Source organism: Carettochelys insculpta, chromosome 2, assembly GCF_033958435.1.
Source record: "Carettochelys insculpta isolate YL-2023 chromosome 2, ASM3395843v1, whole genome shotgun sequence".
Classification (NCBI taxonomy): domain Eukaryota; kingdom Metazoa; phylum Chordata; order Testudines; family Carettochelyidae; genus Carettochelys; species Carettochelys insculpta.
Window position 1 is genome coordinate 172,803,874 of NC_134138.1, and position 27,376 is coordinate 172,831,249.

Here is a 27,376-nt window from a genome sequence, read left to right on the forward strand (position 1 = left end):
GTTTCACAGCTTTTTCCAGGGTTCTAATTTTGCAGCTGCAGGAGTCTCTGTCTGTTCATTCTCCCTTGCTGAATAGCATGGAGTACAAGCTGCTTTGTGGGGGCTGAAGGTACAATATTTAAACACAGCACTGACTTTCTATAGAGCCTAGGCTTCTAAATCAACTTAGGTGCTTTTGAAAAATCCCACCATGAGAACGCTCTGGAGCTTGAGTTCCCCAGGAAATCAGGATGTCTCTTCTTCTGCAGAAGCCATAGCTGAGGCATATCACAGCTTCCCCCTTGGGCTTAACAGGAAACCTTCAGCTACTGTTCCTCTAACTGCTCCCACAGTCTGGACACGTTACTTATTTCCTCCCACCCAACACTTGTATGTCTCTTTAGCTGTCCTCCCCTCCCTCCCTGGGAGTTGTGGAACAAAAGTTTGGACCAAGTCATATGCAAGTTCTCAGGCCTTATATCCAGGCAGCCCAGTTGAAAGGCTTCAGGAAGCTCCCATGTGAAATATCTGCTTACAGCTGCTCCCTGAAAATGCCTTTCTGAAGGGCCTGGGGCTAGTACACATCTCTCGAGGGGTAAGCCTGCAATCTCAGGAAGATCACAATGCACCACTGACATACTCTGCACTTTTAAAAGATTTGCTTCACAAACAGGAGACCTGGATCTCAACTCTTGTCTTTAGGAGAAAAGCAAAGCCTAGATTTAGCAGAAAATTCTGTGGCTGAGGAACCACTTAATGCAGAGGGCCCTGATCACAAGAAGACATAGAGAGAGTGCCATTATTCATCACAATGCAGTACAAGAGTTGTACACAGTGTGGGGAGTCTCACAGCTGCCTGGCAAATAAAGCAGTATTGAATATGCCGCATAGTAACACCAGTTAATTTAGTCTTTACTGTGTGTGCAGGCCAATATTACTTTAACACAAAGGGACAGATCCACAGCTGGTGTAAACCGGCACAGCTTCAGTGAAGCCAACAGAGCTATGAAAATTTACACCAGCTGAGAATCTGTCCTGATGTCTTCTTCACCTGCACACAAATGCATTAAGAGATGACATCACACACACCCTGCTCCAGAACCTCTAAACTTGGGTAATTGGTAGCCCCTGCTTAGAGGTCTCTTTTTCCCCTCTTTACTGCCCCACCCTTCATCTCCACACTCCAGGAGGTGAAACCAAATACCAGCAATTGTGACTCTGCAGTTTGTGTGTCATATTGTAACTGGGTTTCCACATCCTCCTTGCGCTGTTGTAAAAGCACTTTAAGAGGAAGAAGTGCAAAGAATGAAATATAGGAATGCAGGAAAAGAGGAAGCAGCAGAGACAAAGCAGCCCAACCGAAATGCGAAGAATTATGGAGAAGTGACAGAAAGGGAAGCACAGACCAGGAATTGCACTTCGTGGCTTAGCTTTAAAAAAAAAACCAAAACACACACACACACACACACAACAAAAACAACACTCAAAAAAACCTTAAGTTTGGCTTTTATGCCTCTAAATCAACCTCTCGAATTAAAACTCCTGCTTGGCTTTCACTGGTTTTCTTCTTTTTTCACCTTTAGGCAGTTACCAAATTGTGAAACTTCTGCACAGAGACATTTACACAAGTGATAGATACTGGTGCATTGTAAAAATCTTCATGTGAGGTTGAAGACAACTGTAGGAGGCCATACCAAGAAGGAATAGAGGAAAACTTAAAAGAAAATATCTCAGAATATCTAATTTATATTTTTCCCAGAGCCAGATGTGGTGATTAGATAATGGATTCATTTGCCAGAGATAGCCACTGAGGAGATGGTAGCAGACGGTTTGAAGAGAGAAAACACAGATGAGATTGACCTATTTGGCAATTATGTGCTAGTACCATGGAGTGGACAGCTTAGGAGAACTTAGGAAGTCCTTCCAATGAGATAATGTACAATTCTGTCCCACTACTTCAGAATGAAACTTGGTGACAGCAGAAAGTTTTAAAATTCATATGAAGTGCTTTCTCTTCTTTATTTGCAGGCAGAAGAGACACAAAATAAAATACAAACCTCCTTGACAACCAGCTCCACCTTCCCATGTTTGGTTTTTCCTCCTTCTAGCTCCCACTCATCTTCAATGGGAGTCTGTCTAACTAAGGATGGAGTAGAACAACATCAGGACCTGGCTAAGGCAAACTGACTTTCACATTGCTATGGGAATATAGTGATGACACAATACTTGTAAATGAAGACAGACATGGCTTGACAGAAGTATACCAAAAATATACGGGAACATTGTTAGTTGCTCTTTACTGGATAAAAAGCCACCGTGCTGGGGCCAACTTGCTCCAAGACATCTGTGACCAGTCCTCTATGAGGGATGAGGAGAAATAGAACAGATGAGAAGTGGGGACAGGGTGGTACGCTGCAGAAATGGATCAGAACAGGCTGTCATGAAAAGGCAGCACAGGATCGATGCTTTCTTGGATCTGATAATCTAGCACTTCTGCAAAGGGACTGTCAAGAGGCAATGGCTGTATTTCAGCCCTATGACTTGCCTGTGAGTTGGGTGAATGTTATCTGGATCCCACAACCCATGTTTAGGTCCGTGGACAAAGCTCACTCATTCTGCATTTGTACAGGAGGAGGCATGAATTTCATCCAAGGGATATTAGGGAGGGGAGGGAACAGGAACTTTATTTTATTTCATCTGTTTATTTATCTACTTTGTTCTGTACTCTGTAGTATTGGCTTAGTCCTTTAAGATCAGTGGGAGAACTGGCTATTTCACTGATTCTGCAATGTTGTACACCCTTATTTTTACCTTATCAGCCACAAGAGAAACATCAAAACAACAAACAGAAATCACAGCCATATTGAGGATTGCATGATATTATCATTACTTATAGACTGGCATATGGGCTATTGTTTCATTGTATCTTTCAATAGTGATGGCAGTTGTGACAATGCAAATAATGCTCTGTGAGAGCGTGACTGTGTATTACAGGTTTCTGGCAGCTCATTGTCACTAAGGTCAGGTCTACACTAGGAATCTAAGTTTATCTGAGATACACACTTCTAGGTGCGACCTCACTGAGAAGGCTGATGGGAGAATTTCTCCCATTGACCTTCCTGACTGCTCACATATCGCAAGTACAGGGGTCAATGACAACCCCGCTAGGTCAATTTTGTGTGTCCCTACCAGGCATGTGAAACTGAACCCCAGAAGAGTGACCTGGAGTGGGTTGATCTTCCTAGCTCGTGTAGACATAGCCTAAGACATTACAAAAGGGGGGCTGCCATACCTTTGGGCTGGGAGTAAAAGGCCTGACTCTACTATCAGTTTCTCTAGTTCTACATCAGTTTTTGACTTCCATGGAGTTGCTCCTGGTTTACATCAGTGTAAACAAAAGAAAAAAATCAGGCCTACATCTCTTTTAAACACAAGTCCTTGAAAAATTAGGACCACATTATGGAAATGGATGATCAATATTCTCCACACCAAAAGGATAACAAGCAAAGAATATTCTTGCTTTCCTACCAGGACATTCCTAACACTACTTACCTTTACAATGGTAGAAATTTAAAAAATGGAACTTGGGGCTCTGCTGGAAAGGGCCAAGAGGTTCGTGATGACACATGAAGGCATCAGTGGCACTGTGAATTATCACTGTGGGTTACTTGGTCAAGGGAAAACATTGCAGGGGAATTTTCACACTGATGCAAACTTGGGAAAGGAGAACATTGAACTAGTCATCAAAATGGGCATTCAGGGGTCATGGGCTGTCTTCACTTCTTTTTGCGTGTTAACATCACTTACCTGTGAGCAAATGTATTTTCTCTCATAGCGCTCAGTCTCTTGCTTGATCCTGCATGAGCTTTACTGTGGCCAGGCTTTAGTTTCAGGGAAGAAGCTGAGTCTAGGCAATGGGGCACTGCATTTGGATCCAGACTCAGTAAATCAGCCATAGACTTACTGTACGATCATGGGAAAGTAATTTAATCTATTGTGTGTCTCACTTTCCCATCTGTAAAAGCTGGGGAATGTTATTCCTCCAGTGAAACTCAGTGGGATTTGGGTTCTAGCGTTACTTAAATACCTTTAGCCGTGTCTACACATGCACGCTACTTCGAAGTAGTGGCACTAACTTCGAAATAGCGCCCATCACGGCTACACGTGTTGGGCGCTATTTCGATGTTAACATCGACGTTAGGCGGCGAGACGTCGAAGTCGCTAACCCCATGAGGGGATGGGAATAGCACCCTACTTTGACGTTCAACGTCGAAGTAGGGAACGTGTAGTCATTGCGCGTCCTGCAACATCGAAACTGCGGGGTCCTCCATGGCGGCCATCAGCTGAGGGGTTGAGAGACGATGTTGAACATCGATGTTGCCAGCCCTGGAGGACGTGTAGACGTTATTCATCGAAATAGCCTATTTCAATGTCTCCACATCGAAATAGGCTACTTTGATGTAGGCTTCACGTGTAGATGTAGCTTTTGAGTGTGTGTTTAACTCCGACTGAAATCAAAAGAAGACAGGTGGCTAAATAGCTTTGGGAATCTTGGCCTTAGGCACTTTTGAAAGCCATAATATTTGAGGACTAGGGTCAGCATCTTGTGCTACAGAGCAGCCCAAGGGCAAATATACAACGTCTTTTCTCCAGTGCACGATACTCTGATACATCTTGTCTATGTGACAGGGGATGAAGAGAGTGGTTCCACTGACCACAAAGCAGCAGCTGACCTTTTATCCAGGGGGAGCTATAATCTATAACAGGTCAAGGGCAACAAGGAGTTTACTTCTACCTTGGAGTTCTGTGGGAAGTAGGGAAGGAAACAAAACTTTTTTTGGTGCCATTTCTTCTCTTAGCTGCTCTTTGACCGCCTTTCACCCAGGGTGAAATGTAAAGTCTCAGGCTATGTCTAGACTGAAGGCTTCTGTTGACAAAACTTCTATCAACAGATTGCACGTGCAGACTGAAGAACTGTTGGCAGAGATCGTGGGTTAGAAGCATTCTGTTGGCATCTCTGTACACCTATTTCAATGAGGAAGAAGGGATGTCTCAACAAAGGGTTTTTTTCTGACATTTGGCCCTGTGTGGATGGACAAAATATTGGAAAAGCCTTTCCCAATGGAAATGTTGGCAAAAGAAAGATATGCAAATACATTGCACAATTTGCATATCTTTTTCCAACAGTTCTCGGCAATCTAGACATAGCCTCAGTTTTAAATAAATGAAACAAAACTGAAACACCCTGAGAAAAATGTGCAGAATGCAGTCTTCTCCAAAATACATTTTAACTGTCTCCGTGCTTTGTAGTAGCCATGACAGATATTCTTAGCAGTCAGAGAGAGAGAAAAAAAGAGGGGAGAGGTTCAAACGGCATCTTTATTGTAGGAAATGACTAACCACTGAAGTGTATGTTGTCTCCAGATTGGCTCTTGAAGTGTTTCTCATACTGAAAGATGCACATTTTTAATTCAGTTACGAGCTGTGAGGCCTAACTCCAAAAAACAAATGGCCAGTGTGTTTTCATTCTGTAAGCAACTTTCACACCCTCCATAGCTTTCAAAAGCACAACAGCAAGTACAGGCTTAGACCTTAACTTGCTCTGCCAACTGCCACCAGTTTGGGTCTACGTACAAAATCTCAAAGCCATCCGGGCATGATGAGTATCACTGCATTGACTGCACAGGCATAACACTGGACCAATGCAGTGGTGAATCAAGCACAAGAGCTGTGAACACTTCTCCTCTCCTCCCTAAGTTAGAGCGATATACTAAATTGCTTCTCTGAATAACTTCCAGCGACTACTTACTACTAGTTAAAAATTGCAAAATAAATGAGGGGTTTGCAAGATATACTTAACTTGATGTACAGACTGTTAAACAGCCTGATTCATAGATTGTAAGGCCAGAAAAGACCATTGTGATAACGCGTTCTGATCTCTTGTATAACACAGGCCACAGAACCAGCCTTCCACAAAAAGAATCCACTGGTGTTATTTTGCTTGACATACAATGAAATTGATATTTATATTGTGCTATATTTTTGTATCAAGGATATTCTCTCTTTGAATTGTTAGGCCTCATTGTTTTAAATAAAACTAACTTCTTGGAATATCATGACAAACCAATGCTGCTGCTGTTCCTTTGTTGCCACTGCTGGAGAGAGAGGCTTGCTCTCTCAATCATTTGGAACAGTCATTCAGGGCTTATGTTTAAAGACTGGCATAGTAGTTACAGCACTGGACTGATAAAATATGGATGTAAGTCCTGGACTCTACTATTATTCCAGCTATTCAAACTTCGCTAACCCAGGGCCCAGCCCCACTGATGGAGCAAAGGGGAAAACAAAGAAGAGAGTGGCTTGGGTTCTGGTGATCCTCCTGGATCTCCCAGCCACCACCGCTGCTACCTCAGGAGTGGCAGCTGACACAGCTTTTAAATTGCTGCCAGAGCACTGCACACTGCAGGTGGCTCTGAGGGCTTTGGAGGAGGATCTGACATAATGCACTCCAGGAAGCGCTGAGGGCTGGCAGCCCCCAGCCTTGCCTCTTCTGTCTGATGCCACACCCCTTCTGTGAGTGTGCTGCCATCCACTGTCTGCCCCAACACACACCTTGCCCAAGGGCCTGTCAAGTCTGTCAGCCTTCCTGAGAGGGCCTCAAAGGTAGTCAGGTGCTTAAGCATCTTTGTGGATCTGTGCCTCTATTTTCCTGCTAGTAAAACTCAGCAAATACTACCTACTTCTGACACAGTTCTCATGAAACTTAATTAATTAAGCTTGTAAAACATCAATTAGATTGCAAGATCTTTGGATGGGGGGAGAACAATCTTTGTGTGATGTGCATGCCCAAGGCCTAGCACAGCGAAGCCCTTAGCCAACACTAAGCTCCCTATACGTCACTGTAGTAGAAATAAATAACACACTTTTAGACAAAAGATAACGAAAACATCTTATTCTACCCCAACACTTCTTTCGGGCTGAGATGAGAACTGAAAAGCTCAAGGGAGATACTTTTTTTCCAGCTAATGAGCATATGGGTATGTTACTATGCACCATCAAAACAAGTTCAGTAACTGCGACAAGTGTGAAGGAAATGACCAAAATTTGGCCATTTACCTTTTGCAAGTGTTCATGATGTGTTAAGATTATTAGCAAAGGCATTGCCCGCTCTCCTAGCTTTTATGGAATCTTAAAAAAAAGTGTCTAGCAAACAGTTTGTTTCAAACTTCCTGTCAGCTTTTAGTTGCGTGCTTCTCAGTGTAAGAGGGGCATTAGCTTGCCTAAATTTTTCTATGACTTTTTAAAACATCTGCTTAGTGTATTTGAAGGGAAATTATAACAGCATTTAAAAACCGTATCTGAATTTCAAGAAATATTGTTAACATCAATTGTCAGCTTAACTTCCTTTGGTTTGCACCTATATAATACAGTTAATCAAATGTATTCCTGCAATCAGAAAGATCATTGGTGTGCTATACAATAGAATGTTTTCTTATACATCCCATATGTTAAGATCATGATTCTGCAAACACATAAGCAGATGAGCAGCACCATTAAAGTCAAGAGCTGAAAACGGATAGAATACGACCCTGCCAAACATAATTCACGTCAGACTCACTTTTGCTGCTCCAGTAGGACAGCTCACATTTGACTGGTTTTTCCGAGAATATAGTCTCCAAGCCCACAGTGCATTAGAGAAGCCATTTACTTGGAAAGTTACTCTTGCCAGTGTAGGTAAACTCCAGTGCTGATTAAACAAATCATATACAGTTCTTGTGTCAAAGCCTTATGTACTTTCCTTCCTCTGCAAAGATTTTTTTTAAAAAGAACAACTGCCATCCCCTACCCCCACCCCACAAAAAAATCTAACCAACCCTAGCGAATGTATTCCTTTGTTGGTCCCCTACTGCCTCAAATGACTTGTAAGGTCACTGCTGATCCAAACCCACAAAGAAGTGACACTCAATCCACAACATGCGAAATTCTCATGCCAGCACCCAGCCACAGTATCTGGGCTGCGTGCTGGACAGCTGAATGCGGTGAAGAGCCTCCTCCAACAGCTGCAGAACAGCCCCGGGGGCTACTACTTCCTATCAGCTAAAGCAAACGTTCACACCCTTGCTGTGCCTGCAGCACAGTGTGGAGTACAAGAAGATCCATGAAGCAAAATAGCCTCTTTCCCAGATCGTCTTAAGACCGGTGTGAATGAAGAGGAACATTTGTGCTTCAGATTCTTTACAACTAGTGCTAATGCCTACGCACTTGTCTGGACCAGGAAGCCATTGTGCTAGGTGGTGTACAAATACAGACAAAAGACATCTCCCTCTCCCAAAGAGCTTACAATCTAGAAGTGAGAGATGAGGCAATAGATGCAGACTAACTGAAGCAGGAATACACAATAAGACAAAGATAGGTGGCATGATAGGCTTGCCACAATCTAACTTCTGTCAGTTTTTGAAATGTAAGGCTGGAAGGGATCTCAGAAGGTCACCTTGTCAAGTCCCCTGTGCTGAGGCACAATCAGGTAAGTCTAGACTGTCCTGGACAGGTGTTTGTTTTTAAACGTCTCAAATGATAGGAATTCCACAACCTCCCTTGGAAGCCTTTTCCAGAGCTTAACTATCCCTACAGTTAGAAAATCTAATAGTTTCCAAATATCTAACCTAAATCTCCTTTGCTGCAGATGACGCTCGTTATTTTTGTCCTACTTTCAGCAGAGTTCCCTGTAAGATGAGTGCTTGAGCAGCCACCCAAGAGAAATTCAGGTGCCACCCAACTGATGAGCACAGCACCAGGGCTGCCCGCAGCCAGCAGCATGTGTGTCTATTGGTGGTACACATCTGCACATGCCCTTCTGTACATAACAAAATTTATTCTGCACATGGATGGAAAAGTTAGAGGCAACATTGACCATCAGTGAACATGGAGAAGCAATGATCACTCTGCTCTTTAAAACAACTTTTAATATATTTGATTCCCATTTTGTGGTGCATTTGTTTTTTATTTTCTGCCCAAGCATAGTATTTGGTATTTCCCCTTACTTCATCTTGCTGGTTTCAGACCAATTCTTCAACTTATCAGGGCCATTTTGAATTCTAATCCTGTCCTCTAACTTGCCTGCAATCCTTCCCAGTTTAGTGCCATCTGCAAATTTTATAATCACACTTTCCATTTCATTACTCACATCATTAATGAAGATATTGAACAGTGCCGGACCCAGATTACCCCATTGTTGGATCCTACTGGGTAAATTTCTCAATCTGACACCAAATTCTTTGAGTATGGTATTTCAACTAGTTGTGCGCCCACCTAACAGTAATTTAATTTAGACCACATTTTCACAGTCTGTTTATGAGAATATCATGTGGGCTTGTGTCAAAAGCCTTACTAAAATCAAGATATCTCATGTCTACATCTTTCCCCCATCCACAATGCCAGTAAATTTGTTAAACAAGGAAATTTGGTTGGTTTAGCATGCTTTGTTTCTGAGAAATCCACAGTAGTTAGTATTTATCATCCTGCTATCCTCTATGTTCTAGGTTTTAATAATTTGTTCCAATATCTTTCCAGGTATCAAAGTTAAACTGGTCTAACATTCCATCCTCTTGGTTTCCTTTTTTAAAGGCATATACTATGTTGCCCTTCTTCAGTTGCCTGAGGCCTGATCCTCAGTGAGTTCTCAAAGATAATCACTAGCGGCTCCCAACTCACTTCAGCTTGTTCCTTATGTAACCAAAGGAGAATTTTGTAAGACCCTGCCCACTTGAAAACATTTAACTTATCTAAGCATTTTAGCCTGTGAGCCCTGCATGCTTTCTCCTCTTGGTTAAAATTATTTGTGCTAAAACCCGGTTACAATTAACTCTTTAGCGAGGAATGAATCAAAATAGGCATGAAGTAGCTCCAACTTCTTGATGTCAGCAGTTATTATCCCTCCTTTCCTACTAAATAGTTAACCTACACCTTTGTTCATCTTTCTCTTGCTCCTAAGATACTTACAGAATATTTCTTATTCTTTTTTTTGTCTCTAGCTAGACATAACTCATTTTGTGCCCTGCCCTTTCTGATTTTGTCTCCGCATGCTAGCATTAGTAATCTTTTGAACTTATCCCGAGCAGGATGTGCATGTTTCCACTTTGTGTAGGATTGCTTTTGGATTTTTAGGTCATTAAAATGCTTCTGAGGGAACCATATTGTCCGCTTGCTATTCTTCCTCATGGCATAGAAGAATTGTAATGAGAGATTTGAAGGTAAGGAGTAAGGTGGCTTTACAGATGTTTATGCAGTTACTCTGAAGAGTGAGGGGAAGCACGAAAGCACAAAATTGCTTGGTTGAAAAATCTGATAAGTGAGCGATAGAAGCAGTCATCAAAGGCCAATTAAAGCCAGAAGTTGACATTTAAATATTCAGTGGTGATTGCTATAGTGTGGATAAGCTGTGAAAGGCCTTGAAAGTGAAGACAAGTAGATTATGTCTGATGCAACAGAGAAAAAGGGATGTGATATGGTCAAAGTGAAAAGCCAGGAGAATGCACTTTACAATAGCATTCTGAACTGATATGAGCTGGGCAAGATTACTTTTATCAAGGCCAGAGAGAAGGATGTTGCACTAACCCAGTGGGTTTAGCTGAACAGGAACAAAGTACTCTTGTTCCGGAACACAAGTGTCCATACATGGAGCTATTCAGGAACAATGCTGTGTATGGAAAAACCCAAAGCCAGAAGCAACCCATTTGGATGTTCAGTATGAGTGTTGGGGGGCCAGCCATTAGAAAATTGCATTTTTATTTGTAAATTAAGCAAATTTGACCTGGAAGCCACAGACAAAAATATGGAACATCTATTTTCATGCACTTTTTCTTACAACAGAACTGCATTTTAAGGCTGTATTTTCATATAAGCCTTTGCAAATAGATGCTTGACTCCCATTTACTTCCAGTGAGATTTGGCACCTAGTTCCCTTAGGCTCCTTTGCAAATTTCCAGTCATTATTATTTTTATATCATTATGTAGTGCCTGGAGACCCACTGTACTACACACTGTACCAACACACACAGCACTAGTCCTCAGCATGGAGAGCTTGCCATCTAAATGGACAAAAGACAGGTCATCCATTTCTGCAAAATTTTACCATGACTGCAAACTGAGTTCGCAGCAAAGATGCCCTGAGCAAGCACTCATGCATTGAAAGGTGAAATGTGGCTCTCACATGGTCCCAGAAGGGAGACAGAGGAAAACGTTAAGAGTTTCATTTTCTCTGGCTCATCTTTTACATCAAACGAACGTGCCATGCCTGTTAGTGCTGCAGAAGCACAGACTGCTGTGGCAAACCTTCCCAGCAGGTCTTGTGAAATTGCTTCTGCTGATGCAAATGTGCTATTTGCTAGAGCCACCCATAGCTATCTGATGAACTCCCATCGTATGCCTGAATGTGAAAAACACAACCCACAGCCCAGAATGTGTGGATCACTGCGTTCTCAGGAAGTACGCAAGTAACATAAGTACTTGCACTCTGTCTCACTGGCAGCATAGGGTTGGGGGAAGGGAAGATCACACAGCAAACACTGGGTCTCACACAGGAAGGCTGGGGTCTGCTTTCTGCTCAAACTAGCCCAGGCTTTGTGAAGTGGTGCATTTTGCACGAATCTGTAGGTTCCCTGCATATGTCGGGGGTGGTTCCTTAATATCATGCTCATTTTCTGGGACTGCAGAGTAGAAACATTAACTACTTCTGTTTAGAGTTGTTCTTTATTTTAATTGCTCTTTCATATTTAATTGCTCAGTCCATTATAGAAACATATATTAGGTTACCAAGCTAGAACAGTAGTGGACAACCCATGGCCCATGGACCCCTGGCTGCCTCCCTCCTCCACGCACTCGAGTACCCAAGCCTCATAACTCCTTGCTCCCCTCTCCTTCTCAGCACCTTCAGAGCCTGCAAATCAACTGATTCATGCTCTGTGACTGCTCCTCCTCCTCCTCTTCTTTCCTAGAGCTAGAGCTAGAGCCAGAGGAGAAATGCTCCCACTGACCTTCTTCCGTACAGATAGGCATTGAAATCAACTGCTGATAAGCCGATTTTTTAGCTATACAATTGGCATAGCTAAAACTGCATATCGACTGTCGACTTCTATGTCTAGTATAGACATAGCCTAAGACTACCTTTTGGGGCCTTGGAGATGGGAAGGGCTGAACCTGAGGAGTCATGGTATCTATGGAGAACTCTATTCCCAAGCCCTTGGCTCCTAGGGGATCCGTGTGCTCTTCTGCAGGCCTCCAGCTTCAACAGCAAAAGTTCCCTTTGGAGTCATGCTGCTGTTGGATGCCCTCCAGCTGTACAGTTGATGCTCAGAGAGGATTCTGATGGTGTGGTTGTTCCCTCATTTACAGTAGTACAATGTCACTGGCTGTAAGAGAGTCACTCACTCCTGATTTAAAGTTCTGTGAGTGAGAGGAGAATCGGGCCCAAAGAGCTCATGCTGTCTTTACTGACTATATTAAATCCCTGCAGCAGTGTATCAGAGGCAAGAAGGAGCAGGACTTCTGGAGTTTTAAAGAAGGGGACAGGAGGGAGGACAGGGGGACTATGGCTAAACTATAGAGGTAATTCAAAATAACACTGCTACACACAAAATGCATTTCAAAATAGCCCACAGCTAGTTCACAGTAGAAATGCTACTGTGCATTTCCGGACACATAGGGATAATTTGAAATAGTGCCATTGAGCACCATTATGGCTTATTTCGAAATAGCACCACTCCATATCCTCCCAGCACCTACTTCCAGAGAGCTATTTCGAAATAAGTATTATTCCACCTGCAATGAGGGTATGAAATTTGAAATAATACGTCCACTGTTTTGAATTTATTTCAAAACAGTGTGTGCATAGTGTGGACACTAGCAAAGTCATTTAGAAACAACAGCTGTTAGCTCAAAATAACTTTGTAGTATCGACATAACCAGGGCGTGCTGTGTGCTGTGTTGATTTTATTCCTTCTTCAGAAAAAAAGAAAAAAAAAGACTGTTCTGGTCCATTTTATTTTCATACTCCTCTCTGCTCACAGCATAGGGCTCATGGGCACAGTCTTTACACAGACGGTGAGCGATGCAATAACACAAAAATAAATATATTCTCCCCAGTTCCTGCCCACTTCCCAAAGGGAATTTACACTGCTAGCTCTGTTAGGTTAGAAGGAATAATGTCAAATTAGCAGCAAATAATCTTTTCTTCTTCTGTGTCTGAAAAAAATCTGTTTAGTTATCTGTATTTATTTTTCAAAATACATACCTCAGTGCGCTTTTTTTTTTTTTTTTAGAATTTGGTAGAAGCCCTGCCCTTGAGAGAAATGCTACCCCAATAAATCTGTGGATAGGTGATCTGATTTTAAAACGTATATTCACTGTAGGCTTGCGTATGCACATGCATGTGTGTATTTACACTAATTTATACAAAACACTGAACAGTGTTACCAAACATGGGGGGGGGCGGTGCATGCGTGCGTGTGAACACACTGGAAACACTGCTGTTTCAAGCTTCCAGATGGGCACCATAAAAAAGAGTAAACTAAAAAATAAATAAATAAAGACAAGGATTTCTAAATTAAAAATATCTCAACAATGGCCTTAGCACAACAAGTCACAACCTTGTGGTGTACAAATCAGTCTTTTTCACAGCATGGATGGAAGCCCATTAATGTATAATTACAAAACTTACAAAACTAGACATGCCCTCCTCTGTTTTGCAAGGAGTAAAAATTCCAGTTAACACCACAGTAAGCCCATGGGAGGATACCACTTTCACTAGGATCTACTTGCAACACTGCAGTAAGATTAAGCAAATGTGTTCCTACCACCCATAATATCTCATTACCATTATTTATTCCAGACCTTCTGCATATGATGTGCTCCAAAGTGACTGAAAACGCCAGCTAGTACATTAACATTTACTTCTACATTTGTGTGTTCAAACAGGCAGCAACAAAACAGAACAGAGAAATCCAATTCCCACTTCATTTCTAAAACAAGGGAGTCTTAGATCGGCAGTATCAAAATGCTCCAGCAATCCCCTGGGTTGAAGAGCCCTTTCCTAATTCCAGCAAAGTGACATCACAGTGACAAAATTCTTCAGATTCTGGGAGAAAGGCTCAATACGAGTACAGAAAAGAAATTGTGATAGCCTAATACAACCTAATGACTGGGGGCATATGAAGTGCTCAATCAAAATTCCCATGTCAGTTACTGTTTATGCTGGCTTCCAATGGAAACCTGAGTTGTGCACCCACAGTAACCAACACATGGCAGAAGCATGAGTACAGGAGGGAACATGTGAGGAGGGAGGGCAGAGGGTTCTCACATAAACCAGCATGACTTGCATTTGGTTGGTTCAGGCCAAAAAGTGAGCAAGGCTGGCCAAGGTGGGGACCTGCCCAAATCAGTATATTCCCTAGGTAGCCTGCACCATCAAAGCTCCTGTGAAACCTGTATGTAAATCAAAGTGGTTCCCCGCAACCAAATGTCTGTCCTCTCCCAAAGTGAATCCTCTTGGAGTACCACCTATAGGCAGTGGGGTTAGAATTCAGCCTACTGACCTTATGGTCAGAAGAGGAGGATTTGACCTATCGAATTAGTTCTAGTGGGGACCTCTTTACATGCACACGAAGCAAGAAACACACCTGGTTCATCTCTGAAAATGTCAGGTGGGCAGACTAAAAAATTGTTTAGAAGCTTTTCCACCTTGCATTTAGATACGATGCTCAGAGTACCTCACCCAGAACTGAAGAGAGCTCTTTGTGGCTCACAGGATTGTCCTTCTCCCCTAAAGAAGTTAGTCCAATAAAACATATTCCCTCATTCACCTTGTCTTTACAAAGAAGAGACCGTCCAGCGTGAATGGAGCAGGTTTAGCAATATTCCTTGACTCATTTCAGTGCTAATGAAAACCTTCCTTTTAAACATCAGCTACTGACACTACTTGCAAACAATGAGATGTATTTACCACGGAAATTGTATGTCCATAATCCTGTTCACACCACAATGAGATGCAAGTGCTTGTTCAAAGGGAAAGGACTGGCCTTCTGCTCTCCAAAATTGTGCCAGGATTCAAAATTAAGCCACGAATCTCCTGGCTTTAAAAAAGACAACCATAAAAAGCAAACACTCATAAGTCTGGAGATTCACATCCATCCAAGTGGGGATGTTTGCTGATCACAGCCTACTGCAATTACCTGATGCTTTTAAATGATGAAATATGAACAATAAATATTTCCTTTTATACAAATTGCAACACATGCTGAAAGCCTCTCCAAAGTCACAGAAAACACTCCTTTCATGTCACTAGAAATTTCTGTAAAATTATTCCCTCAATCCTAATTATCCAGAAGTGTTAAAAGTTTGTGGCTATTCTCTGGTAATTTGTGGAACACAGTTTCTGTTAAAGATCCTTTTTTTAAAAAAGGAAGGCTTACCTCCTTTCATATAGCATTTCAGAGCAAATAAGGTCACTGAAAACTCTGTAAGAGCAACTTCCTCAAAAATATATTTTCCAGGGCAGAAAATTTGGCTTACAATTTTAAGTTATACAAGTTGAACCCCTCTCATTTGGGACACTCGGGACCAAGCAAGTGCCAAACGAGAGAATTTGCCGAACCATGGGAGGTCAATATAGTTTAGCACATTACCAACACTTCCACTGCTTACTGGTGTCTTACTAGACATTTAGGGGTAAATTACAACTAAACAACAGCACATGACACTGAGAACCAGGACTGGTGGCTGAAACAAACTTTACGGGACCACAGGAAACTTGGCCACACCCATGATTTATGGTTGTCCAGCTAACTAAAATCGTACTGGATTATAGACGTTGCCAGGAGAGTGCTGGACTGGAGAGGTTCAACTGTAGTTCCATATTTTACTGACTGCACAAGTTTCTTCTCTTTTTGAAACTCCCTGCTAGCTCACTTTGTAGCATGGAAGAAAAATTCTAACTGGGAAGGGAAGCATGAGAGAAGCAAAGGTGACAGTCAGCAGTCATAATTTGGACTTATTTAAACAAATCTGCTCAATAGGAAATAAATGGCCAGTAAGCAGTGTGCTTTATACACAATTTTCTACATGTCCAGGGTAACATTTTCAAAAGTTCTAAGGTTTAAATCCCAGTGATTCCAATGGGAGTTAGATACCTAAATATCTTTGAGAATCTAGGCCTAAGTATCTTAGAAGCTTACATCCCCTTTTCAAAAAAAGACAGTTTGGAATCAAAATGTCATCAGTGTCAATAGGAGTTAGACCACGAGGCACTTCTGAATATGCCACTAAGCATGTTTAGATACCTAAATAGCTTTAACATTTGGTCTTAAGTCACTTCTGAAAATATTATCTTTAACCTAAAGATGTAACTGAAACAAGGAAATAGAACTTAACTGGAAAAAAATTGAGAACCATCCTCATGTCTGGGTTTCCCTCAGGTGGATCTTCATAACCTAAAATTTTATCTTTGTGTATAAGGATGGAAGGGGGAACCCTCTAATGTCATGTACAGCATGTGCAGCTATTTATTACCATCTTCTTCCACCGTCTTATTCATTTGGGAGTATATATAACTGAAGTCAGAACTGGACTACCTACAAGTCATTTCCTTAGGCCAGCACTCTGTCAACGAGGTTCCTTCTAGCTCATGAGTCTCGTAAGTTTGCAATGAAAAGTTGTGCTGCTAGGATTTCAACCTTCTGCATTCACTGAACAATTTTTCTAGAGAGATCCCTACTGATTAGGGCGAGAGAGGACTTCCGTTAACAGACTTGTAAAGACACAGGGACACCTTTCTTTTCCACTGAACACAGTGGTCTTTTGCCGTGGACTTTAAGGGATCAAGGATTTAGAAAAGGAAAGTGGAATAAATAAATAAACTTCTCTTTTTCCCCTTCTTGGTCAGAGATTTCAAGCCTTTGAATATTAGGGAAATTTGCACTGGTGCAGCAACAATGACATAATTCATTGGTGCAAACCATTAAGGTAGACACACTGCACTGGAACAACTTTCTGTAATACTGGTGCAAGTGGAAGCTCCATTTTGCTGCGCTTCAGCACATCAATACTGGGGATGTGAATCAGTGCAACTAAACCAGTGCCAATGCCCCTAGTTATAGGCAAGCACTAAAGGTAAGATTTTTCAAAGGTATTCAGGCCCTCTAAAGATGCAGAGAGACACTTAGTGGGGTTCTCAAGAGCAATGGCACTTACATGCCTAGGCACTTTTGAAAATTCCACCAGGTTCTTCGGTGAACTTTTACAGGCCTTATTATCTTCAAAAATCTGTCCCTAAGTCATGCAGTATAACCTTCACCCAAGTTCCACAAGTGCAGCAATATGATAATAAGCCATTAGAAAAAGGAGAGTGAACCATTTGCTCCATAGCTCAGGCAACAGTTGCTTTTGGCACTATGGCTTACACCAGTTGTTTTCTCGGTTTGGCTACAAGCCCACTGTATGCTCAGGCTTAGTCAGAACATGGACATGCTAGAGAGAGCAAAGCTGAGTCAAACAGTAAACAATAAACAATAAATATAAAAGTCGGTGGACCTAAGACCCATCCAATCTTTCTACATGCAGTCATTCCCTTAAAATAACCTAAGATATAGCAAGCAACTGTCACATAGGTCTTCCCCAGTCTAAAACCTGCTCCCCCACATCCAGCAGAAGCCCTACAGATCTGAGCTCTGCTGCAGCCATGGCTGAGATCCTGCTAGATAATTTTAACTCCCCAGCTAAAATGGGGCTTATCGGAGCAGAAGAGATGTGCTTCACAGATAAAAACCAACTTCCTTTAACCGTAGATTAGATCAGCAGGCTCAGTATCCGTACTTACAAGCCACATAGCTAAGCACGCTGTTTGTCTCCAGCTTAGCCAAGCTTGTTGCTCTCTTGCTTTCCACTATGAAGTAGTAACATTCAAACCGTTTTGTTTCTTCCCTTGCACAGTAATGATACTTACAAATGGACATTTGTACTGTTCTCCACAATGCTCTAACCCTTACAATGGCATCGGATCTACTAATTTAATCTCTTGCACAAAAAATCTAAAAATACCACCACCATGCAGAATGGTGCTGAGTAAAGAAGTCACTCCTCCACTTAAAGGATAAAGTGTGAAAAAGCTGCTTATGGCATCAAAGGTCCATTGGCCCAAAGTCTTCTCCTATTTAGGATAAATTGCAGGCTCAAGGAAGTCCTTGACGTCAAAGGGCCACTTGGTTATATCAGAGAGAAAAATTTGACACAAGTTTTATGGCGGGTTTCAGGCTCACCTTCTGCAGGTGTTAACAGTAGCAGCATGGCAATACCCTATACTCACAGGGTATAACATCTGCCATTATGAGCAATTCCTCCAACTTTGTCTGCAAAAATTGTCAGCCCTCCATTATTTTCAGCAGGACTTTGAAATTTGACAGGACCTTAATCCTGGGTTCAAGGAAGTATCTTTCACTGACCTCATGGAAATCTGTACCTATGCGTCTGCATTATATGCTGCTGAAAATAACTGCCTCTTGTCTGTTGCACATGCACAGCAGCACCGAAAAGCCTTCAACATTCCAGCAGGTCTCCACCTCCATGACCTCAGTGTCTCACTCCAACAAATACAGTTTTTGAAAGACTAGTGCATAACTATATCACACACACACACATCCACTTCTGTGGTAAGACTATCAGGCATCTTTAACAGTCCTTTCTTCATTCTGCCCACTAAACCAGATCCACCTTATTTACTCTAATGTACAAAACACTCAGAGCTGTTTCATTCAGACGCTATTTAAAAAAAAAAAAAAGAACCAAAATATTTCCAACCTTCCTCTCAAATGTGGAATGTCCCACAAAATTTATATTGGCCCAAGTTCATTGCAGACAATAGTTAGACCTGCATCTGTGACAGTTTTAAGGTCCAATGTCTCATGACTGGATAGAAATGGAAGTGTTAGCCCTTATGAAAGGGGAGATTCCCAACTTCCCTATTTTGAGAAGTTTCTAAAACATACTGGTTATAATTTTTCCAACATCTGTCAGAAACCACGTCAGCTGGATTAATGATGCTGCAGCAATCTGGATATATTGTGGAGATTTAATAGACAACTCCCTTACCACCATGTAAGGCTCCCCAAAACATTTCTGAAGCAATTTTTCTGTTGTAGCTTTGGAGCCTACACAATACACAAGGTTTTAACTAGCATTTATTTGAGATGATCCACACAACTCCCTCAGGGCTTTGCCACTCATGTGAACAATGCGGACATCCAGAACTGATACCAGTGAGCCCTTTGCACCACACTCCAGCTTTCTACTCACTTTCTTTCTGTCTGAGCTATTACACATAACAGTATTTTATTACCTGCACACAGCACACACCCTTATAGGACACCAAAGCCCAAATAGGTGAGACAGAATGGGTGACTCTAAAGAGTTGAGTTCTGTGGCTCTCCTAAATGCTGAACAGCTTTGGGGCCACAGTTCCACTGTCAAAATAGCAATTACTTGCAAGATAACATGGACTCATCTCAAGTGATCGCACTGTGTTTTGCAATTCAGGGTGGTGCACTTCCTCTTTTGTTTTCCTGCCTTGCCTCCCTCTTTTCTCAGCTGCCTTCCCTCACTTTTCCTCTGCTTGCACTCACCTATTTGTGAGTTGCCACAGAACTACTTTAAAGTTGAGCTGTGACAGCAGGCACCTGAAGAGACCTATGTACTCAGGTATTCTCTTCGCCAGGTGCTGAAGTGCTTTAGAAGAATAAAACACTATAATATCCAAGAGTGAAAATCATGATATTTACCAGTTCTTATAAGGCAGCGATACAAGTGTTTGAATTGCCAAGGCAGCTGGAAAAAAAGGACGCTGGGGATGTGTCAGAATCCCAGCGGTGCCGGGTGCTCAGGTTCAGTAACTAAGCAGGCTCTTACTGTAAACTAGGTGCCTGGCAGGGCAGGAATGTCCACACTCAGAAGAGACTGTTGTCTCCTTTGCATCCACCCACCTCTGCCTTTGGCTATGTCTACACTAGAGAGTTTCATCTACAAAACTAGCAGTGTCCACATTCCCAAGGTGTTCTGTCAACAGTGAATCAACAGAGCAAGGCACTTTTGTCGAGAGCCATTTGCTGCTCCCTCATGAGGCAGAACACCTTTGTTGACAGAGTTGGTCGATAGAAAGCCTGTCTGGACATGCCAGGGGGGCCTCTGTTGCCAGACAGGGCTTCCAGGACATTGGAGAGCCCTGTCTGCTGTGCTTGTAGTTGGCCATTTTGTCGATAGAGCAGACGGGAAGACTAGCTACTCTCTGTTAACAGAGCAGATTGCTCTTTCAATCCGCTTGGCAGTCTGGCCACGATCTATCAACAGAATTTTTGTCGTAAGATATATTCCGACAGCAACTTCTGTCAATGGATTACTCTAGTGTAGACATACCTTTTTATTTTGGGCTGAGAAAACTGACTGGAGAATTTAATTTACCATCATACCTTGGGCTAAATGGGTGATCCCCTCCCCATTCCAGTGACCTTTAAAACCCATGACTGTGGGCATTTTACCTCACAGTCTTCCAACATTTCAACCCGGAGGAGGGAGGAGTTTTCCCCACTTCCTTTGGCAAGTAAGAAGGGTCTCGAGGTCTATGAATTCCAAGCCCATAGTAATCACCTGCAAGTGGGATGGTGGCCATTTTTACCATTTGTTTACAAAACCATCAGTTCTCCTCACTGCTTCCATTCAAATTCTGAAAGGAATGTTTAAGGCAGCTGCTGTGAGTAAGCAATGTGAATATCTACCATTAGCAAGCTGCTAGGGCTTCAGAAAATTAGTGAGCCCTGGGCCCACATTTTCTTTTGGGATCTCATCTAAGCTTGGAATTTGCACCCATTTCAGCCATCTGTGGCCAGCCATTGATGTAGGTGCACCTATGCAAACTAACATAGGCAAAGGAAGAGTAATTCTGGACCAGTGGACATGTAGGTAAGCTACACCATTGCAGACAGAGACTTTATTAGTCATCGCTAATGGTCTGCAGATCAGCGGCTGACCACAGAGAGCTTGAATCAGGGCAAATTGCAAGGGCAGGGAAGCCCTTCAACTGTAACTGCCTATCAAATACAAGTTCAACAGAGACAATTCACAGCAGTTGCTCTAAATTTTTATTACAAAACCTGAATGAAAATGGGAATGGGCACCAAATATCCTGTGTCAGCTTTTTAATCAACAGTTGAACATGAAAAGTTGGACTATGTGTCTATGCAAGGCTACAAAACACTTATCCCCAAGGTGCCAAAGGCTCAGCTCCTCAAAATTCCATTGAAGTTAGACATTTAAATATCTTTGAGAATTTGGGCATTATGTGACTTAGCACAAGTCAGTGGCTTTCCATGGGAGTTGTGCTCCTAAAACACTTAGACACTTCTGAAAATCTCAGCTGTGGTTTTTAAGAGTAAAGATCCTGAAACACAGAGTAGGTGGATCTGGGTGAACAGAAAAAAAAAAACAAAAAAAAAACAGTTACAGGTGTCAGATCAGCACAAGAAGGAAACATAGGGTGGAGAAGAACAGCAGGAAGGAGATTTGGTAGACAGGGCAGCAGAAGTAGAATGTGAAGGAGGAAGCTATTCAACATCACAGCAATCCAGAAGTTATAACATAAAGAAGTTGGCAAGCTAACCAGGGAAATAAAATGACTTATATCACCAGGCCCTCTTTATCAGTGCTTTGCTCTGTTGGGTTTAAGATATTCTCAGAAGCCAGTGATGAATTTACTTCTGCACAGAGTATTCTCAAAGCTGTGTATCATTTTCACAATGGTCAAAAGTGAAAGAGATTATGGTCGTGTCCATTTTTAAGTCTTCATCTTGAGACACTTTAAAAGGGGCCTGATCTTTTTATGAACTGCTGAGCACTAACACCTTGAAATCTGTGTCCCTTCAAACAGATTCAAGATGGGGATACAAAAGCAGATGCACCCAAAATCATAAAAATCTTGGCAGGTGAATTTTGTTCTACTACTTATGGCTATCAAGAAACCATCTGTACCTTTGCTTTTGTTAGAGATGGTGGCATATAAACAAGAATATATTTTGTATGCATGTGAAAGTACCTGCACAGTGTTCATCAAAGGAAAGACATGCTTTTGTGTGGCCTTTCATAGGCACCTAGGCTCTTGTTTGCTGATCTATTGTTCTTTTCCCCATTCTTCTAACTCCCTGCTACCATTCACACATGGACATACAACAGATTAGCAAGCATTGGCCAATCAATGCAGCAAGCACATCCTGTCAGAGGAAGAGAGTTTCAGTATGTTCCTTTTTTAGCACATCTGTAGCCTAAAGTTTTATGCTCAGGTTAGCATAGCGGTGGGTTGGAGCGTTGATTTTCAAAGGCACAGAGGGAGTTGGGTGCCTATCTTTCTGTCTAAATTCACAGATCTTTTGACCTTTAACACGCTAAATGGATAAAGAAAGGTAACTAACATTCTGAGGATGGGGTTAGTCATTTTATTCAGTGCAACTACAAATCAGACTAAGCAAGCAGTCCATTTGGACCATCTCAACTTCAGGAGTAAGTCATCCCTTCAAGATTTCTCATCTAGTGTTACTAGTTCATGGTGGACAATTGTTATTCCTTCCTTTTACCCAAACAGTAATTCCTATTGTTATCTCTAGTTAACTTATGTTTCAGCTACTCTCTGGATTCCTAGTCTCCCTTCAGCACACACACACACAATTCTTGTTAATAACAAATGCTACATGCATGCAGCAAGGACAGCATGGGGTTAAGGTACAAACATGATCAGAGGCTGAAATGCACCAGAGTGCACTGGTGCTTCCATTACCTGACAAGCCAGGTAAGACAGGGAGAGTCCTTAGGAGAAAAATGTGCCTGGTCACCTTTTTCTCATCTGTGACATGTAAATTACCCTGGCTCTCAGAGGTCCTCCCTTTGCTGCAACATCTTTATAACTTGTCAGTTATTACAATAATCTGCTATCCACAACCATCTCCCCCTTTTCTTGGAACTGCCTTCCAAGGTCATCTTGATATATGAGTTATGACCTATGATAATAAATAGAGTGGAAGAAACTGGGGCAGCAATGGTAGAAGTGTAGCAGTGTGGGAAGATTTTATCCTTCTCTGCCACTGTCACAGCTACAGAAGGTTCTTCTAGCTGTCTAGCAAGTTATATGGCTCAAATGTTGTAGCATCTTGGCTATTGAATTTGTTCAATTTTGACTGACACTAAACTTTGTCTGGATGGGGAGCCATGTTATCAAACCCAAGTGTCGCTGGAGGCCATATTTCCCCTATCACATAAAATGTATGCTGCATGCCACACATTGCTAATTGGACATGAAAGCCATCTATTTCACTCTGACAAAGATGGAATGATAAATCAAATGCCTACTTGTGAAGCTGGAGGGACCCTGAAACATGCACTACTAAGGAGCAATACAAAAGCAGAATTAGATGGATGGCATCTTTTTTATTTTCAGGGTAGCACTAAGGGTGTATGGAATATGGCATGGATATTAAATCAAGGTCTTTTAAATACAAAAATATAATTTTCAAAGAAAAAATTATAGTTAGCACCAAGAGAAAAGATTAGAAAGGATAAAAGGAAATACAGTTCTGGGATCTAGAGCAGTAACATAAGTGCTGGAATCACTGGCTACAATGAAGAGTGTCCAGAGAGCAGAATACTGTAAATTGTCTTTGTTGTTACACAGGACAATGATTCTTTTCCTTGCAAGAATGCAACTCCTGTTACCCAAAAGTCATGGATACAACATGAGTTTTTCAGCAGTTGTAGAAAGATATGCTGCAGTCAAGATGATGACGACCTGTTTTACTATTGGGAACATAGGAGGACAAGAGGTATATTTCATTGAATAAGAACCCCAAGAACAATATGCGTGTGTGTTTACAAAAAAAATGTGTATTGCTTGCCATCTCACCACTGATATTGTAAGGAACCTATAGGAGAGAGGCACCATCAACAAAGGTAGGTTTCAGCATGGCCCATATATAGCCTCTGGATGAGTCTGCACTAGCAAGTTCTTTTGAAAGATTTTTTGAAAGAAGGGGGCTCTTTTGAAAGATGCAGTGGAGCGTCTACACACAAAAAGCCCACTTTTGAATGTAAATCGAAAGAATGCAGTGCTACTTTTGAAAGCGCTCCGCCACTCCCATTTCAGGAAGAGCACCTTCTATCGAAAGAAAACATGTTGAGACACTCCGCAGGGCCCTTCTTTCAAAAGAGCAGTCCTCATTGCACCTGGTTTTTTGACCCCTGGCCCATTCTTTCAAAATAGCGGGGGCTGTGTGGATGCTCTCTTTCAAAAGAGCAGATCGCTCTTTTGATCCACTTTTTGTGTGGGCCACACTGTTTTGAAAGAAGTTTCTTCAGAAGAGATCTTCTGGCAGGGCTTCTTTCGAAAGATCTCTGTATTGTAGACATAGCCTCTGTGTGCAGTTAAATAAATTCTATGTCATCAGAATATTGGCTGTTTTAGTTACCTGTTTTTGCCAGTTATTTGATTAGCAGGTTTTTAATCAAGGTTTGAACAATTTGCCATGGAATGTTAACATTAGAAAGTGATTGATTCAGTTTACTGATCATGTCAACAAAGATATAAAGGCCAACATTTTCAAAAATAGGTGCCTAAAGTTAGACTCCGAAATTCATGAGTGACCTGATTTTCAAAACTGCTGAACATAAGGTTGCCAACCCTTTGGCTACGTCTACACGTGCACCCAACTTCGAAATAGCTTATTTCGATGTTGCGACATCGAAATAGGCTATTTCGATGAATAACGTCTACACGTCCTCCAGGGCTGGCAACGTTGATGTTCAACTTCGACGTTGCTCAGCCCAACATCGAAATAGGCACAGCGAGGGAACGTCTACACGCCAAAGTAGCACACATCGAAATAAGGGAGCCAGGCACAGCTGCAGACAGGGTCACGGGGCGGACTCAACAGCAAGTCGCTCCCTTAAAGGGCCCCTCCCAGACACACTTTCATTAAACAGTGCAAGATACACAGAGCCAACAACTAGTTGCAGACCCTGTATATGCAGCACGGACCCCCAGCTGCAGCAGCAGCAGCCAGAAGCCCTGGGCTAAGGGCTGCTGCACACGGTGACCACAGAGCCCCGCAAGGGCTGGAGAGAGAGTATCTCTCAACCCCCCAGCTGATGGCCGCCATGGAGGACCCCGCTATTTCGATGTTGTGGGACGCGGATCGTCTACACGTCCCTACTTCGATGTTGAATGTCGAAGAAGGGCGCTATTCCCATCCCCTCATGGGGTTAGCGACTTCGACGTCTCGCCGCCTAATGTCGATTTCAACTTCGAAATAGCGCCCAACACGTGTAGACGTGACGGGCGCTATTTCGAAGTTACTGCCGCTACTTCGAAGTAGCGTGCACGTGTAGACGCAGCTTTTCAGTCACAGAGACTACTGAAAGCAGTCCTGAAGATTTTAAGACAATGTTATGTCATGTTGGGGTGCGGGGGGGAAGACAAACCTCCCAGAGTAGCTTCAGTCAGAATTGGCAACCCCAGCTGAGCACTTGTACTTTTCCAGTGTCAGGCCGCTTATTTTAGGTACCTAAATATGGCTTCAGGAGCCAAAGTTTAAGCTCCAACTTTGAGAATATTTGTTTTGGTACCAAACAAAATGAGGACTCCCAAGACAGTATTGGGTTGGTGGTTCTATTTATTGCCCTGCCACTGCCCTACTGGGTAAGTCTGGGTAGGCCATTTTTGTGACTCCTTTTCCCCTCTCGTATTGTCTTCAGTGTTTAGATTATAAACTCTTTGGGGCAGGGACACTATCAAAGTTTAGTTTATACAGTCTATGGCACAAAAGAGCCAGGATTTCTACTGAGGTCTATAAGTACTACCACTTATAAAATAAACCCTTCTCTTAGCACCTCTGTAAATGATTAATGGAACTTTACTAACCCCCAGGGGCTGACAGGCAAGGAAGGCATTTTAGTACTTATTTCCTTTCCCTACCCTTAGGGACATCAGTTTTTCCTGGTATGAATCCCAGGTCTGGAAGACAGAAGAAATATTGATTCAATGGCCTGGTAAATGTCTTCTCACTTGGCCCCCCTACTGGAGACAAGCAGCAGCATAGGCTGCATCTAAACTATATTCCCCTTTCGGAAGGAGAATGCAAATGTGGCTGATCAGAAATACAAATGAGGTGCTGATTTACATATCGCACACCTCTTTTGCAAAATGGCGGCCACTCTTTGTTCTGGAATTGCTGTTTTGGGGAAAAAACAAGCAGTATAGATGGGGTTCATTCGAAAGGAAACCCCAGTTTCAAAAGTACCTTTCTTCCTCATATTTTGCAGGAAGAAGGGTTCTTTCGAAAATGGGATTTGTTTTCGAATGAGCGCCATCTACACTGCTTGTTTTTTTTCTGAAAACAGCACTTCCAGAACGAGTGACAGCCATTATGCAAAAGAGGTGTGTGATATGTAAATCAGCACCTCATTTGTATTTCCGATTATCGTATTTGCATTCCCCTTCTGAAATGGGAATGTAATGTAACCGCAGCCATAGAGTAAACTACTGGAATATGCCTATCTGGGTAAATGTAGGCACATGCATGGGGCAGGAAGCAGCAGAGCCATTACTGCACACTGATCTGTGAGTTAATGAATCTGGGCTTGTCTACACACTGCAACAGTCCAAATCAAGCACACGTAAATTCTGTGTGCACTGGCAAGTTGCTCATAACTGTGCACTAAAACTTCCCTCATGCATGTTAACATCACTTCATTTCAAACAGTCCTACGTTAACGCATACTGGGGGGCATTTAGTGCACATTGGCCAGTAAGCGTGTTACTGCTCACCAGAATTCACCCCCATTTTGTGTGGCCTCATCTATCATGTAGACAAGCCCTTAGTGCCAGGACTTTGCAAATCAGTTCTGGTTCACAATTAGTTGTGATCTTATGGATTTGGCCATTTTGCAGGTGACACAGGAAAAAGAAATTCAAGTGATTATCAGGCTATGCCCAATAGAAACAACAAGTGTCACTGCAGAGTGGTCTGTAAAAGGTTTGGACTTAACTAGCCAAAGAATGTAGAATTTATGAGCCAACTGTAGGCTGTTAATGTGAAGTGTTTGGAGAAACCCACAGAGCTAAGGCGTCCATGGCAAGCAAATGGTCAGACCAGACAGCTTAGCATTCCACTGCCAAACAAAATTGGAGTACAGGTACATTTTATTTTTCCCTGGAACTACGCACTTTGTTATCTACTACTGATCTCTACAGCAGAATAGTTTCCTGTGCAGAATGAGAAGGGTTTCATCTCTGTGAGGGAGATGCATGCCATCAGTCATGCTTCAG

At 42.3% G+C, this 27,376-nt stretch overlaps 1 protein-coding gene across 4 annotated transcripts in view; it reads right to left on the reverse strand.

Moving 5' to 3' along the window:
* The window catches only part of IKZF1 (IKAROS family zinc finger 1), a 102,728-nt gene that overhangs the window by 45,123 nt on the left and 30,229 nt on the right, over window positions 1-27,376 (reverse strand). Inside the window, exon 1 of one of the 4 annotated variants that reach the window (XM_074986012.1) lies at window positions 7,598-7,727. The exons of the other annotated variants lie outside the window; for them this stretch is intronic. The gene's annotated coding sequence lies outside the window, so the exon portion shown is untranslated. Of the gene's footprint in view, window positions 1-7,597; window positions 7,728-27,376 lie in introns of those variants that run through there. 4 annotated transcript variants of the gene reach the window in all.